The sequence below is a fragment of the Oncorhynchus keta genome, unplaced genomic scaffold (assembly GCF_023373465.1).
Source record: "Oncorhynchus keta strain PuntledgeMale-10-30-2019 unplaced genomic scaffold, Oket_V2 Un_contig_4464_pilon_pilon, whole genome shotgun sequence".
Classification (NCBI taxonomy): Eukaryota; Metazoa; Chordata; class Actinopteri; order Salmoniformes; family Salmonidae; genus Oncorhynchus; species Oncorhynchus keta.
Window position 1 is genome coordinate 142241 of NW_026287783.1, and position 13106 is coordinate 155346.

At 52.6% G+C, this 13106-nt stretch overlaps 1 protein-coding gene across 1 annotated transcript in view; it reads right to left on the bottom strand.

Moving 5' to 3' along the window:
* LOC127924695 (rho GTPase-activating protein 8-like) overlaps nt 1–12871 on the bottom strand; it is a 66392-nt gene extending 53521 nt beyond the window's left edge. Inside the window, 1 exon segment of the mRNA XM_052509405.1 lies at nt 12703–12871. The gene's annotated coding sequence lies outside the window, so the exon portion shown is untranslated.
* Nucleotides 12872–13106: the final 235 nt, after the last annotated feature.

Here is a 13106-nt window from a genome sequence, read left to right on the forward strand (position 1 = left end):
AAGAGGTTTGAGGAGCCCTGCCCTGTCCTATAGGAGGGTATCTCTCCAGGAAGAGGCTTGAGGAGCCCTGCCCTGTCCTATAGGAGGGTATCTCTCCAGGAAGAGGCTTGAGGAGCCCTGCCCTGTCCTATAGGAGGGTATCTCTCCAGGAAGAGGCTTGAGGAGCCCTGCCCTGTCCTATAGGAGGGTATCTCTCCAGGAAGAGGCTTGAGGAGCCCTGTCCTATAGGAGGGTATCTCTCCAGGAAGAGGGTTGAGGAGCCCTGCCATGTCCTATAGGAGGGTATCTCTCCAGGAAGAGGCTTGAGGAGCCCTGTCCTATAGGAGGGTATCTCTCCAGGAAGAGGCTTGAGGAGCCCTGCCCTGTCCTATAGGAGGGTATCTCTCCAGGAAGAGGCTTGAGGAGCCCTGACATGTCCTATAGGATGGTATCTCTCCAGGAAGAGGGTTGAGGAGCCCTGTCCTATAGGAGGGTATCTCTCCAGGAAGAGGGTTGAGGAGCCCTGCCCTGTCCTATAGGAGGGTATCTCTCCAGGAACAGGCTTGAGGAGCCCTGCCATGTCCTATAGGAGGGTATCTCTCCAGGAAGAGGTTTGAGGAGCCCTGCCCTGTCCTATAGGAGGGTATCTCTCCAGGAAGAGGCTTGAGGAGCCCTGTCCTATAGGAGGGTATCTCTCCAGGAAGAGGCTTGAGGAGCCCTGCCCTGTCCTATAGGAGGGTATCTCTCCAGAAAGAGGCTTGAGGATCCCTGTCCTATAGGAGGGTATCTCTCCAGGAAGAGGCTTGAGGAGCCCTGTCCTATAGGAGGGTATCTCTCCAGGAAGAGGCTTGAGGAGCCCTGTCCTATAGGAGGGTATCTCTCCAGGAAGAGGCTTGAGGAGCCCTGTCCTATAGGAGGGTATCTCTCCAGGAAGAGGCTTGAGGAGCCCTGCCATGTCCTATAGGAGGGTATCTCTCCAGGAAGAGGCTTGAGGAGCCCTGCCATGTCCTATAGGAGGGTATCTCTCCAGGAAGAGGCTTGAGGAGCCCTGCCCCCTATAGGATGGTATCTCTCCAGGAAGAGGCTTGAGGAGCCCTGTCCTATAGGAGGGTATCTCTCCAGGAAGAGGGTTGAGGAGCCCTGTCCTATAGGAGGGTATCTCTCCAGGAAGAGGCTTGAGGAGCCCTGCCCTGTCCTATAGGAGGGTATCTCTCCAGGAAGAGGCTTGAGGAGCCCTGTCCTATAGGAGGGTATCTCCAGGAACAGGGTTGAGGAGCCCTGCCATGTCCTATAGGAGGGTATCTCTCCAGGAAGAGGCTTGAGGAGCCCTGCCCTGTCCTATAGGAGGGTATCTCTCCAGGAAGAGGCTTGAGGAGCCCTGTCCTATAGGAGGGTATCTCTCCAGGAAGAGGCTTGAGGAGCCCTGCCCTGTCCTATAGGAGGGTATCTCTCCAGGAAGAGGCTTGAGGAGCCCTGCCCTGTCCTATAGGAGGGTATCTCTCCAGGAAGAGGCTTGAGGAGCCCTGTCCTATAGGAGGGTATCTCTCCAGGAAGAGGCTTGAGGAGCCCTGCCCTGTCCTATAGGAGGGTATCTGAGGAGCCCTGTCCTATAGGAGGTATCTCTCCAGGAAGAGGCTTGAGGAGCCCTGTCCTATAGGAGGTATCTCTCCAGGAAGAGGCTTGAGGAGCCCTGCCCTGTATCTCTCCAGGAAGAGGCTTGAGGAGCCCTGCCCTGTCCTATAGGAGGGTATCTCTCCAGGAAGAGGCTTGAGGAGCCCTGCCCTGTCCTATAGGAGGGTATCTCTCCAGGAAGAGGCTTGAGGAGCCCTGTCCTATAGGAGGGTATCTCCCAGGAAGAGGCTTGAGGAGCCCTGTCCTGTCCAGGGATCTCTCCAGGAAGAGGCTTGAGGAGCCCTGCCCTGTCCTATAGGAGGCTCTCAGGAAGAGGCGTGAGGAGCCCTGTCCTATAGGAGGGTATCTCTCCAGGAAGAGGCTTGAGGAGCCCTGCCCTGTCCTATAGGAGGTATCTCTCCAGGAAGAGGCTTGAGGAGCCCTGTCCTATAGGAGGGTATCTCTCCAGGAAGAGGCTTGAGGAGCCCTGTCCTATAGGAGGGTATCTCTCCTATAGGAGCCCTGTCCTATAGGAGGGTATCTCTCCAGGAAGAGGCTTGAGGAGCCCTGTCCTGTCCTATAGGAGGGTATCTCTCCAGGAAGAGGCTTGAGGAGCCCTGCCCTGTCCTATAGGAGGGTATCTCTCCAGGAAGAGGCTTGAGGGCCCTGTCCTATAGGAGGGTAGCCAGGAAGAGGCTTGAGGAGCCCTGTCCTATAGGAGGGTATCTCTCCAGGAAGAGGCTTGAGGAGCCCTGTCCTAGGAGGGTATCTCTCCAGGAAGAGGCTCGAGGAGCCCTGCCCTGCCCTATAGGAGGGTATCTCTCCAGGAAGAGGGTTGAGGAGCCCTGTCCTATAGGAGGTATCTCTCCAGGAAGAGGGTTGAGGAGCCCTGCCCTGTCCTATAGGAGGGTATCTCTCCAGGAAGAGGCTTGAGGAGCCCTGCCCTGTCCTATAGGAGGGTATCTCTAGGAGGAGCCCTGTCCTATAGGAGGGTATCTCTCCAGGAAGAGGCTTGAGGAGCCCTGCCCTGTCCTATAGGAGGGTATCTCTCCAGGAAGAGGTATCTTGAGGGAGCCCTGTCCTATAGGAGGGTATCTCTCCAGGAAGAGGCTTGAGGAGCCCTGTCCTATAGGAGGGTATCTCTCCAGGAAGAGGCTTGAGGAGCCCTGTCCTGTCCTATAGGAGGGTATCTCTCCAGGAAGAGGCTCGAGCAGCCCTGCCCTGCCCTATAGGAGGGTATCTCTCCAGGAAGAGGCTTGAGGAGCCCTGTCCTATAGGAGGGTATCTCTCCAGGAAGAGGCTTGAGGAGCCCTGCCATGTCCTATAGGAGGGTATCTCTCCAGGAAGAGGGTTGAGGAGCCATGTCCTATAGGAGGGTATCTCTCCAGGAAGAGGCTTGAGGAGCCCTGCCCTGTCCTATAGGAGGGTATCTCTCCAGGAAGAGGCTTGAGGAGCCCTGCCCTGTCCTATAGGAGGGTATCTCTCCAGGAAGAGGCTTGAGGAGCCCTGCCCTGTCCTATAGGAGGGTATCTCTCCAGGAACAGGCTTGAGGAGCCCTGCCCTGTCCTATAGGAGGGTCTCTCCAGGAAGAGGCTTGAGGAGCCCTGCCATGTCCTATAGGAGGGTATCTCTCCAGGAACAGGGTTGAGGAGCCCTGCCCTGTCCTATAGGAGGGTATCTCTCCAGGAAGAGGCTTGAGGAGCCCTGTCCTATAGGAGGGTATCTCTCCCTTGAGGAGCCCTGTCCTATAGGAGGGTATCTCTCCAGGAAGAGGCTTGAGGAGCCCTGCCCTGTCCTATAGGAGGGTATCTCTCCAGGAACAGGCTTGAGGAGCCCTGCCCTGTCCTATAGGAGGGTATCTCTCCAGGAAGAGGCTTGAGGAGCCCTGCCATGTCCTATAGGAGGGTATCTCTCCAGGAAGAGGCTTGAGGAGCCCTGCCCTGCCCTATAGGAGGGTATCTCTCCAGGAAGAGGCTTGAGGAGCCCTGTCCTATAGGAGGGTATCTCTCCAGGAAGAGGCTTGAGGAGCCCTGTCCTATAGGAGGGTATCTCTCCAGGAAGAGGCTTGAGGAGCCCTGTCCTGTCCTATAGGAGGGTATCTCTCCAGGAAGAGGCTTGAGGAGCCCTGCCCTGCCCTATAGGAGGGTATCTCTCCAGGAAGAGGCTTGAGGAGCCCTGTCCTATAGGAGGGTATCTCTCCAGGAAGAGGCTTGAGGAGCCCTGTCCTATAGGAGGGTATCTCTCCAGGAAGAGGCTGAGGAGCCCTGTCCTATAGGAGGGTATCTCTCCAGGAAGAGGCTTGAGGAGCCCTGCCCTGTCCTATAGGAGGGTATCTCTCCAGGAAGAGGGTTGAGGAGCCCTGCCATGTCCTATAGGAGGGTATCTCTCCAGGAAGAGGCTTGAGGAGCCCTGTCCTATAGGAGGGTATCTCTCCAGGAAGAGGCTTGAGGAGCCCTGCCCTGTCCTATAGGAGGGTATCTCTCCAGGAAGAGGCTTGAGGAGCCCTGACATGTCCTATAGGAGGGTATCTCTCCTGGAAGAGGGTTGAGGAGCCCTGTCCTATAGGAGGGTATCTCTCCAGGAAGAGGGTTGAGGAGCCCTGCCCTGTCCTATAGGAGGGTATCTCTCCAGGAAGAGGCTTGAGGAGCCCTGCCCTGTCCTATAGGAGGGTATCTCTCCAGGAAGAGGCTTGAGGAGCCCTGTCCTATAGGAGGGTATCTCTCCAGGAAGAGGCTTGAGGAGCCCTGCCCTGTCCTATAGGAGGTATCTCTCCAGAAAGAGGCTTGAGGATCCCTGTCCTATAGGAGGGTATCTCTCCAGGAAGAGGCTTGAGGAGCCCTGTCCTATAGGAGGGTATCTCTCCAGGAAGAGGCTTGAGGAGCCCTGTCCTATAGGAGGGTATCTCTCCAGGAAGAGGCTTGAGGAGCCCTGTCCTATAGGAGGGTATCTCTCCAGGAAGAGGCTTGAGGAGCCCTGCCATGTCCTATAGGAGGGTATCTCTCCAGGAAGAGGCTTGAGGAGCCCTGCCATGTCCTATAGGAGGGTATCTCTCCAGGAAGAGGCTTGAGGAGCCCTGCCCTGCCCTATAGGATGGTATCTCTCCAGGAAGAGGCTTGAGGAGCCCCCTATAGGAGGGTATCTCTCCAGGAAGAGGGTTGAGGAGCCCTGTCCTATAGGAGGGTATCTCTCCAGGAAGAGGCTTGAGGAGCCCTGCCCTGTCCTATAGGAGGTATCTCTCCAGGAAGAGGCTTGAGGAGCCCTGTCCTATAGGAGGGTATCTCTCCAGGAACAGGGTTGAGGAGCCCTGCCATGTCCTATAGGAGGGTATCTCTCCAGGAAGAGGCTTGAGGAGCCCTGCCCTGTCCTATAGGAGGGTATCTCTCCAGGAAGAGGCTTGAGGAGCCCTGTCCTATAGGAGGGTATCTCTCCAGGAAGAGGCTTGAGGAGCCCTGCCCTGTCCTATAGGAGGGTATCTCTCCAGGAAGAGGCTTGAGGAGCCCTGCCCTGTCCTATAGGAGGGTATCTCTCCAGGAAGAGGCTTGAGGAGCCCTGTCCTATAGGAGGGTATCTCTCCAGGAAGAGGCTTGAGGAGCCCTGCCCTGTCCTATAGGAGGGTATCTCTCCAGGAAGAGGCTTGAGGAGCCCTGTCCTATAGGAGGTATCTCTCCAGGAAGAGGCTTGAGGAGCCCTGTCCTATAGGAGGGTATCTCTCCAGGAAGAGGCTTGAGGAGCCCTGTCCTATAGGAGGGTATCTCTCCAGGAAGAGGCTTGAGGAGCCCTGCCCTGTCCTATAGGAGGTATCTCTCCAGGAAGAGGCTTGAGGAGCCCTGCCCTGTCCTATAGGAGGGTATCTCTCCAGGAAGAGGCTTGAGGAGCCCTGTCCTATAGGAGGGTATCTCTCCAGGAAGAGGCTTGAGGAGCCCTGTCCTGTCCTATAGGAGGGTATCTCTCCAGGAAGAGGCTTGAGGAGCCCTGCCCTGTCCTATAGGAGGGTATCTCTCCAGGAAGAGGCGTGAGGAGCCCTGTCCTATAGGAGGGTATCTCTCCAGGAAGAGGCTTGAGGAGCCCTGCCCTGTCCTATAGGAGGTATCTCTCCAGGAAGAGGCTTGAGGAGCCCTGTCCTATAGGAGGGTATCTCTCCAGGAAGAGGCTTGAGGAGCCCTGTCCTATAGGAGGGTATCTCTCCAGGAAGAGGCTTGAGGAGCCCTGTCCTATAGGAGGGTATCTCTCCAGGAAGAGGCTTGAGGAGCCCTGTCCTGTCCTATAGGAGGGTATCTCTCCAGGAAGAGGCTTGAGGAGCCCTGCCCTGTCCTATAGGAGGTATCTCTCCAGGAAGAGGCTTGAGGAGCCCTGTCCTATAGGAGGGTATCTCTCCAGGAAGAGGCTTGAGGAGCCCTGTCCTGTCCTATAGGAGGGTATCTCTCCAGGAAGAGGCTCGAGGAGCCCTGCCCTGCCCTATAGGAGGGTATCTCTCCAGGAAGAGGCTTGAGGAGCCCTGTCCTATAGGAGGGTATCTCTCCAGGAAGAGGCTTGAGGAGCCCTGTCCTATAGGAGGGTATCTCTCCAGGAAGAGGCTTGAGGAGCCCTGTCCTATAGGAGGGTATCTCTCCAGGAAGAGGCTTGAGGAGCCCTGCCCTGTCCTATAGAGGGTATCTCTCCAGGAAGAGGCTTGAGGAGCCCTGCCCTGTCCTATAGGAGGGTATCTCTCCAGGAACAGGCTTGAGGAGCCCTGCCCTGTCCTATAGGAGGGTATCTCTCCAGGAACAGGCTTGAGGAGCCCTGCCCTGTCCTATAGGAGGGTATCTCTCCAGGAAGAGGCTTGAGGAGCCCTGCCATGTCCTATAGGAGGGTATCTCTCCAGGAAGAGGCTCGAGGAGCCCTGCCCTGCCCTATAGGAGGGTATCTCTCCAGGAAGAGGCTTGAGGAGCCCTGTCCTATAGGAGGGTATCTCTCCAGGAAGAGGCTTGAGGAGCCCTGTCCTATAGGAGGGTATCTCTCCAGGAAGAGGCTTGAGGAGCCCTGTCCTGTCCTATAGGAGGGTATCTCTCCAGGAAGAGGCTCGAGGAGCCCTGCCCTGCCCTATAGGAGGGTATCTCTCCAGGAAGAGGCTTGAGGAGCCCTGTCCTATAGGAGGTATCTCTCAGGAAGAGGCTTGAGGAGCCCTGTCCTATAGGAGGTATCTCTCCAGGAAGAGGCTTGAGGAGCCCTGTCCTATAGGAGGTATCTCTCAGGAAGAGGCTTGAGGAGCCCTGCCCTGTCCTATAGGAGGGTATCTCTCCAGGAAGAGGGTTGAGGAGCCCTGCCATGTCCTATAGGAGGGTATCTCTCCAGGAAGAGGCTTGAGGAGCCCTGTCCTATAGGAGGGTATCTCTCCAGGAAGAGGCTTGAGGAGCCCTGCCCTGTCCTATAGGAGGGTATCTCTCCAGGAAGAGGCTTGAGGAGCCCTGACATGTCCTATAGGAGGGTATCTCACCTGGAAGAGGGTTGAGGAGCCCTGTCCTATAGGAGGGTATCTCTCCGGGAAGAGGGTTGAGGAGCCCTGCCCTGTCCTATAGGAGGGTATCTCTCCAGGAAGAGGCTTGAGGAGCCCTGCCCTGTCCTATAGGAGGGTATCTCTCCAGGAAGAGGCTTGAGGAGCCCTGTCCTATAGGTGGGTATCTCTCCAGGAAGAGGCTTGAGGAGCCCTGCCCTGTCCTATAGGAGGTATCTCTCCAGGAAGAGGGTTGAGGAGCCCTGCCCTGTCCTATAGGAGGGTATCTCTCCAGGAAGAGGCTTGAGGAGCCCTGCCCTGTCCTATAGGAGGGTATCTCTCCAGGAAGAGGGTTGAGGAGCCATGTCCTATAGGAGGGTATCTCTCCAGGAAGAGGCTTGAGGAGCCCTGCCCTGTCCTATAGGAGGGTATCTCTCCAGGAAGAGGCTTGAGGAGCCCTGCCCTGTCCTATAGGAGGTATCTCACCTGGAAGAGGGTTGAGGAGCCCTGTCCTATAGGAGGGTATCTCTCCAGGAAGAGGGTTGAGGAGCCCTGCCCTGTCCTATAGGAGGGTATCTCTCCAGGAAGAGGCTTGAGGAGCCCTGCCCTGTCCTATAGGAGGGTATCTCTCCAGGAAGAGGCTTGAGGAGCCCTGTCCTATAGGTGGGTATCTCTCCAGGAAGAGGCTTGAGGAGCCCTGCCCTGCCCTATAGGAGGGTATCTCTCCAGGAAGAGGCTTGAGGAGCCCTGCCCTGTCCTATAGGAGGGTATCTCTCCAGGAACAGGCTTGAGGAGCCCTGCCCTGTCCTATAAGAGGGTATCTCTCCAGGAAGAGGCTTGAGGAGCCCTGCCATGTCCTATAGGAGGGTATCTCTCCAGGAAGAGGTTTGAGGAGCCCTGCCCTGTCCTATAGGAGGGTATCTCTCCAGGAAGAGGCTTGAGGAGCCCTGCCCTGTCCTATAGGAGGGTATCTCTCCAGGAAGAGGCTTGAGGAGCCCTGCCCTGTCCTATAGGAGGGTATCTCTCCAGGAAGAGGCTTGAGGAGCCCTGCCCTGTCCTATAGGAGGTATCTCTCCAGGAAGAGGCTTGAGGAGCCCTGTCCTATAGGAGGGTATCTCTCCAGGAAGAGGGTTGAGGAGCCCTGCCATGTCCTATAGGAGGGTATCTCTCCAGGAAGAGGCTTGAGGAGCCCTGTCCTATAGGAGGGTATCTCTCCAGGAAGAGGCTTGAGGAGCCCTGCCCTGTCCTATAGGAGGGTATCTCTCCAGGAAGAGGCTTGAGGAGCCCTGACATGTCCTATAGGATGGTATCTCTCCAGGAAGAGGGTTGAGGAGCCCTGTCCTATAGGAGGGTATCTCTCCAGGAAGAGGGTTGAGGAGCCCTGCCCTGTCCTATAGGAGGGTATCTCTCCAGGAACAGGCTTGAGGAGCCCTGCCATGTCCTATAGGAGGGTATCTCTCCAGGAAGAGGTTTGAGGAGCCCTGCCCTGTCCTATAGGAGGGTATCTCTCCAGGAAGAGGCTTGAGGAGCCCTGCCCTGTCCTATAGGAGGGTATCTCTCCAGGAAGAGGCTTGAGGAGCCCTGCCCTGTCCTATAGGAGGGTATCTCTCCAGAAAGAGGCTTGAGGCTTGAGGATCCCTGTCCTATAGGAGGGTATCTCTCCAGGAAGAGGCTTGAGGAGCCCTGTCCTATAGGAGGGTATCTCTCCAGGAAGAGGCTTGAGGAGCCCTGTCCTATAGGAGGGTATCTCTCCAGGAAGAGGCTTGAGGAGCCCTGTCCTATAGGAGGGTATCTCTCCAGGAAGAGGCTTGAGGAGCCCTGCCATGTCCTATAGGAGGGTATCTCTCCAGGAAGAGGCTTGAGGAGCCCTGCCATGTCCTATAGGAGGGTATCTCTCCAGGAAGAGGCTTGAGGAGCCCTGCCCTGTCCTATAGGAGGGTATCTCTCCAGGAAGAGGCTTGAGGAGCCCTGTCCTATAGGAGGGTATCTCTCCAGGAAGAGGGTTGAGGAGCCCTGTCCTATAGGAGGGTATCTCTCCAGGAAGATGCTTGAGGAGCCCTGCCCTGTCCTATAGGAGGGTATCTCTCCAGGAAGTGGCTTGAGGAGCCCTGTCCTATAGGAGGGTATCTCTCCAGGAACAGGGTTGAGGAGCCCTGCCATGTCCTATAGGAGGGTATCTCTCCAGGAAGAGGCTTGAGGAGCCCTGCCCTGTCCTATAGGAGGGTATCTCTCCAGGAAGAGGCTTGAGGAGCCCTGTCCTATAGGAGGGTATCTCTCCAGGAAGAGGCTTGAGGAGCCCTGCCCTGTCCTATAGGAGGGTATCTCTCCAGGAAGAGGCTTGAGGAGCCCTGCCCTGTCCTATAGGAGGGTATCTCTCCAGGAAGAGGCTTGAGGAGCCCTGTCCTATAGGAGGGTATCTCTCCAGGAAGAGGCTTGAGGAGCCCTGCCCTGTCCTATAGGAGGTATCTCTCCAAGAAGAGGCTTGAGGAGCCCTGTCCTATAGGAGGGTATCTCTCAGGAAGAGGCTTGAGGAGCCCTGTCCTGTCCTATAGGAGGGTATCTCTCCAGGAAGAGGCTCGAGGAGCCCTGCCCTGCCCTATAGGAGGGTATCTCTCCAGGAAGAGGCTTGAGGAGCCCTGCCCTATAGGAGGGTATCTCTCCAGGAAGAGGCTTGAGGAGCCCTGTCCTATAGGAGGGTATCTCTCCAGGAAGAGGCTTGAGGAGCCCTGTCCTATAGGAGGGTATCTCTCCAGGAAGAGGCTTGAGGAGCCCTGTCCTGTCCTATAGGAGGGTATCTCTCCAGGAAGAGGCTTGAGGAGCCCTGCCCTGTCCTATAGGAGGGTATCTCTCCAGGAAGAGGCTTGAGGAGCCCTGTCCTATAGGAGGGTATCTCTCCAGGAAGAGGCTTGAGGAGCCCTGTCCTGTCCTATAGGAGGGTATCTCTCCAGGAAGAGGCTCGAGGAGCCCTGCCCTGCCCTATAGGAGGGTATCTCTCCAGGAAGAGGCTCGAGGAGCCCTGCCCTGCCCTATAGGAGGGTATCTCTCCAGGAAGAGGCTTGAGGAGCCCTGTCCTATAGGAGGGTATCTCTCCAGGAAGAGGCTTGAGGAGCCCTGTCCTATAGGAGGGTATCTCTCCAGGAAGAGGCTTGAGGAGCCCTGCTGTAGGAACTAATCCTACTTTGTGTATGTCATGTAAAATAACAAGCCAATGTTTAACCCCGTTTTGTCCACCTGCGTGTCCTGATGGCGTCTGGACTAAAACAAAACACACGGTCTGGTCCGCGTGTTAGTTCAACACTGTGGCGGCGGTTTGTACGGGCAAGTGCACCGCCCTGTAACGGACACGCAACGTCTTGGTTATATCACACGATCTGGAATGAACTGTAGGCAGGTTTAACATCCGCTCAGTGGCGCGTTACAAATCCCTGAAGGTACAGAAATGATACAATACCTGTTGACAGGGCTGACGGAAATGATCCCACGAAACTAGAATATTAGTTTATTAAACTAATATTATTATATTATTATTATATATTAGAATAATCTTTTCATAATCTACATCGCATGCTGGAAAAGGGTTTCATGATAAATCATTCTGTGTGTGACTCCTGGTATTTTTGATCCAAGTAGCAACATAAGTAGGTAAATGTCATCGAGGTCAAGTTGGTTTTGTATTTCACACATTCTGACATTCACCAGACATTCACCAGACATTCACCAGACATTCAGACATTCACCAGACATTCACCAGACATTCACCAGACATTCACCAGACATTCAACAGACATTCACCAGACATTCACCAGACATTCACCAGACATTCAGACATTCACCAGACATTCAGACATTCACCAGACATTCACCAGACATTCACCAGACATTCACCAGACATTCACCAGACATTCAGACATTCACCAGACATTCAACAGACATTCAGACATTCACCAGACATTCACCAGACATTCACCAGACATTCAGACATTCACCAGACATTCACCAGACATTCACCAGACATTCAACAGACATTCACCAGACATTCAACAGACATTCAGACATTCACCAGACATTCACCAGACATTCACCAGACATTCACCAGACATTCACCAGACATTCAACAGACATTCAACAGACATTCAGACATTCACCAGACATTCACCAGACATTCAGACATTCACCAGACATTCACCAGACATTCAATTCACCAGACATTCAACAGACATTCAGACATTCACCAGACATTCACCAGACATTCAGACATTCACCAGACATTCAACAGACATTCACCAGACATTCACCAGACATTCACCAGACATTCACCAGACATTCAGACATTCACCAGACATTCACCAGACATTCAGACATTCACCAGACATTCACCAGACATTCGACCGTCATTCAACCAAAAGCCATTTAAAAATGTAAAAATCAATAACTAATTCACCGTTTGTCACAGAAACATCAAACTAGGTCTGATTTATTCTATAAAATGTCTAGTATAATTTTACAACTTTTGTTTCAAGGGAAAAATTCCAGTTTTGATTTGATAGAAATTCATAAAAGCTCAAATATTGAATTTGAAGATGTAGAAATAAATAACTAATTCAGTGATTGTCTCAGAAAAAAAGGGAAAATATGCATTTAGCTTTAAAAGAAATGTTAATTTCAAGTGCAATTTGTTCTATAGGAAATTAGACAATGTTTACATAAAACTGTACGTTTACCATCTTAAATTGTATGCCAAATCCATGTTTGTATTTTTAGTGCAACAGTTCTGCATTTTAAAGTAGTTACAAGGCACAACAGTTCTGCATTTTAAAGTAGTTACAAGGCACAACGGTTCTGCATTTTAAAGTAGTTACAAGGCACAACGGTTCTGCATTTTAAAGTAGTTACAAGGCACAACGGTAATGTATTTATAAGTCTCTAATTTAACAGCAGAGGCCCCTTTTCCAATCATTTTCTATGTTGGCTTTGTTGAAGTCCTTTGCTGTCATCCGCAGCTAAATGGAACCATCTCTGTGACAAACAGCCAATTAGTTATTGATTTATACCACTTTAAAATGGCATTTTATAGATTGTGTGTATTTCTATCATGTCAAAACGGGAATTTCTACTCAGAACAAAAAAAAGTTGTAAAAGTATACTAGACATTTATAAACTAAATCAGCTTAATGATTCTGTGACTAAAGGTGAATTAGTAATTGATTTTTACATATTAAAATGGCTTTTCGGCGAATGTCTGATGAATGTGTGAATATAAAACCAACTTTACTTCGGTGCAAAAGTTTTCCAATGTTTTCTCATAAAACAGAATAACTACACGTGGCCTAAGCAGCACACGCAGATCATAATACATCTATTACTGTTGTTTCAGGTTGTTAATCATTTAGAAAACAAGACGAGTCCAGAACTGGAACTGAAGCGTCCTTTATTAAATCCGGTAAAACGGACGAGACGACGGAAAGGCGTGAAGAACGGCAACATTCCGCGCGATTGATTCTCAACTCACCTGGACACAATTCCTTGATAGCTGATAAAACAACGTTCGTTTGAGTTAGAGACTGTTTTATAACTTCTTTTGACCGAAACACAACATGAACAATGACATTATCCTTCTACGAACAATGAAGTTTGAACCTTACCATGTGTAGAAACGTCCCCGTAGTGGTTTGAATAAGAGACAATTTACGCTCAGGTGCCTCTGGCACAAAACTTCCTCAACTCCATGCTGACAGGGTACTGCGCATGCTCAAACAGAGTCCTCCTGCGGCATTCAATCAAATCAGTAGTCCGTCATGAAAAAAAAAATGTAGGAATTAAAATAGTAAGAAAACGAAAGTAAGTCCTCTGTCATATCCTTCTTCTCCCCGATTACAAGGAAGTGTATGTGTAAAAGACAGAACATATTTCAATCTATACTCAGGGAACAAGAAGGGTCATTTAGATGGCTATCTGACATCTCCATGTGTTGTCTCAAGGGACAAGAAGGGGTCATTTAGATGGCTATCTGAAATGTCCATGTGTTGCATTACATGCTGTCTCAAGG